General features: G+C 44.5%; 1 long non-coding RNA gene across 1 annotated transcript; it reads right to left on the minus strand.

The window, feature by feature from the left end:
• Positions 1 to 447: 447 nt before the first annotated feature.
• On the minus strand, positions 448 to 3825 carry LOC130518095 (uncharacterized). Its single transcript, XR_008947929.1, has 2 exons — positions 3518 to 3825; positions 448 to 2050 (listed from the first exon to the last, which is right to left on the minus strand). It is a non-coding gene; the product is annotated as an uncharacterized LOC130518095 (long non-coding RNA).

A 3825-nucleotide genomic window follows, 5' to 3' on the forward strand; every position in this document is an offset into this window, starting at 1 on the left:
TGCCATATTTTGTAAATGTTTTCTAGAAATCCATGTCAAATCACCGAACCGAGAGTTGTAATGAGAAGCTGGTGAATTGTGGGTGTCGCCGGCTGCAGTCCAGCTTGTTTTGCATCATCATTGGAGCTGAAGCAGCAAGTCTGTGCCAGGAAGATGTCACATTTACTCCTGAAAAAGAGTCATTTAAATCTGTGACATAGGCTCATGGATTACTGCGCAGCGCGGCATGCTAAATTTAATGTTAATTTTTGCGACTGATGTGTTTGGGTCCAACTCATTTAGACCTTAAAGAGACGCGCCCAACCTTTCGAGCACAACTGTACGAGCTTTCTTAATGTGATAACATCTTCCTATATGGACTTTAATCAGCTGCAAAACACTGAAGGTAATTCACAGCGGACACATAAGGCAGATTAGACGAAAAGTAACTTTGACAAATCCATATACTAATGCTTCAGCCCTCTGGGAGCAGGGGCTTTACTTTATTCGTGCAGAAATTTTTACATTTCCCCAGAAATATACATGATATGCAGTTGAAAGGCCAGATGGCCACAGAGAGAGAGAGAATCTTAAACCGGCAGCAAAGATGAGACAGAACACATCCAATTAATTTTTACGCAGAGATGCGATTAATCATCTGATATATCAGGTGTTACCCGTGATGACATAGTGCAGACAATTCTGCTTGATTCTACGCATACGCTTTGAGCTCATGGAGTGCGCATCCTCGCCATGACAGACGGCTACGAGCTCGAACTGCCTGTCATTTTAGCTGCGGCTGTGACGCCTTTTAATAGATTTTAATGGATATGACATTTAATGTAAAAACCACCTTTGTCAGGAAGAGACGCGAGCGAGAAGCCTGAGGCTGCGGCTTGCGTTCTTCAGCTGAGTCTGGAGTGAGAACGTGTTGAATAAACCCAACGGCTTTGCTAGCAAACAGTCAAAAATGCAATCAGTTGCAAACACCATTATTCCTTTATCCCCACTGGAGGTGTAAACACGCGACTCTCCTAACCAGTTCACTTTGTAACCTTCGGGGGGTGGTGGGGGACCTAATTAAAAGAAATCTATAACGTGCAAGCTGTACTGGGATCAGTTTGGGAATCACACTTTCAGCCGCCAGTGATCCGATAAATCTGAGCTTAATATGTGTCACGGGCATATTTCAAATGGTGTGCACTGGTTTTCACTGGTCATACATGTCCAGCACCATGTAGGGGAAGGTTAAGCCTAGGTGACAACACTAAAAATCAAGAGCTTTCTGTGCCTGATGGAGGAATCGGCCGCGCTAGGCTAGTAACGACTTAGAGGTGTAAGTACGAGCATCAATTATTCAGTATATAATTATGCGTCGGGCTGCTTTGTCAGCCAGTCAATCAGAACTCAGCTTTTCATTAACCTTCCTGCCAAGGCGGCACGAGGGAGGCCCGCCTCTCCCACATGCGTGTGACCGTCACCTGCCTACCATCCCTCCAACACACCTAGATGCACAGCGTGAAAACTGCAGACACAAGCTCTTCTGAATATGTCATTTAAAAAAAATGAAAGAAAAATAAGGGTCAGAATTGCCCCCTGCACATTTTCCCATTCTTTTGCACAAAAGGCTCCCACTGAGATTCAATTTAAATCTTAAATGAGACTGATTGAATCATGGCGGCGATGAATCGGCGAACGACGGGAGGGTGTCTGGAGGAAGGAGGGAGGGGACTGTACAGATGCCTGAATAGAAAGATAAGACCCCAGATTATAGAGAGGCCAGGCCTTTATGCGCAAAGAACGTCTTTTATGGACGGGCAGAATTCATTTCCATGATTGCCGGCGGCCTCAGAGATTTGCTGTGGTAAACAACAGGAGGGGAGAGAAAAAAAAAACTCTGAATGCAAATGGCGGTTAATGTTTGCAGTAAACGTGCAAACATTATCCTGGCATCGCAGGGACGCCTCTGGTATTCCACGGGAAGCCTCCTTGGTGTTGTTTGGCAAAAAGGGGAAGCGTTTGGCCCCTAAGCCCTGGTCGCAGCTCCACCTCCGGAAGAGCTCCATCTGGGCTGGAAAGGACAGCAGATCTGGGATCAGGAGCGCGATCGTGGCTGACGTGTGGTTTACGTGAAATATCCTGTGAATTTCACTGGGTTTTAGCATCACGCTCAGGTTTTGGTGGGCAGACACCTTAAACGCATTCGTAAATGCAATAGTAAAGTCAACGGTGCGTTCAGAAGTGCCTTTTTGCCTTTTTTCAGCGTATGTCAACACAGCAATCACATTTGGACGAGCGACAAAGAAATGAGGCAACATTTGCAGAGTCAGAGCGGTCTTGGCTGGCTCTCCTTCGGCTCCAGGGTAAACTATTTGTGGTGTAAAAGCAAACAAGCCAGCTAGATTTATAGCACCATTGCGAAAGCTAAAGTACTTATAAATCAAGCCGTGTTTTGTAAAATCTACCCAGAAAACGATCTGAGAATTGATTTGTATGAGAACGTTTTTATAAACAATGGGAATTAGTCAAAGTTTTATGGGGCCTGGCTTTTTTTCTTTTTTTAAATCATTATTGTTCAGAATGAAATGAAAACTGTTATTGAATAAAAAAAGTCATTAATACCTGCTGAAATAAACTCATTAAGAGCACCTTTAAAATATTTATTGTATTGAAACAGGATACATTTCTTCTTTTTGTTTTTTTCAGACTTATATCCATTAAAATCATTTGGTAATCATGCTAACACACATGCACACGTATCATTACCGATCATTTCTTAGTAGGAGTATAACTGACCTTCACTCCTGGGTCAAATGACCCTGGGAACGCTACACCAAGATTCATGCGGAAATTTTCCAGATGAGGTAACGCACCTGTCATTTCTGCGTCTTTCTTCGCCACAGCCAAAAACAACCTCCATCTACCTTCAAGCAGCACTATAACTTTGTTGGGTCTGCATTAATTGGAAGAGAGAGCAGGAAAACCACGTATAGAAAGGCTCTGCTATCGCTAGCTTTCATGCTGCCTTACATGTTGCTTCCAAATGTTTACTACCGTGTTTTCCAGTGCGTTTCTGAGCATGGCGACGCCTGAAGACACGCAGCAAAATGCCCTGGTTCTCATGTTTGGAAGGGTTTACTCGTGTTTAAAAAAAGCCATGTGCACCTACTAGTTTTGGCATGAAAGGGGATTCACGCACTTTAAATTTGATGGTAAAAATGTCATCAGACTCACAGTAACAACGGTGAAACTTGCCCTGTGGTGTAAATTGAGAGCACCAGTTTCCTAGCTACACTCCTCAGTGGCGTCCTGCATGATGTACAGTATGGCAGATTCCATGCTGAGCTCTTCAGTTGCAAGTGAGATTAGTTTAGATTAAAAACTCTGAGCCAGAACACGGTAAAATATAGGAGTAATTAAACACCTCTGGAAGGATTTGAGAGCCATCGAGAAGGCTAAGTCCCACAGCAACAAAAGGCAAAGTTTTAGGAAATAAAACGATATCAGAGCTGAGACCGAGGAGTTCTCCTCATCTGACCTGAAATTGATTCTCTTCAGATCATCGGACAGGGAGAATGAGTATCCGACACAGCGGCGCTCTGTTTTCTTGCTGTTCCACAACACCTCCCCCTTTGACAGGGTTTTCTCGAAACGGCTTCTTTCCCTTTGGGTCCGCGGAAATTGTCAAAAGACGGCTACAGCTGGCTAAGTCTTCGGTGACTCTCTTGTGAAAATGCCAAGGGAACATGGTTGGACTGAAAAGGGCAGGAGGGAGGGGGAGACGGGAGGGAGGCAGACAGAGGGTCACAGTTTCAGAGAGGAGGAGGCGGAGAGACCGAGATGTGA

Source organism: Takifugu flavidus, chromosome 21 (assembly GCF_003711565.1).
Source record: "Takifugu flavidus isolate HTHZ2018 chromosome 21, ASM371156v2, whole genome shotgun sequence".
In the NCBI taxonomy this organism is placed as follows: Eukaryota; Metazoa; Chordata; class Actinopteri; order Tetraodontiformes; family Tetraodontidae; genus Takifugu; species Takifugu flavidus.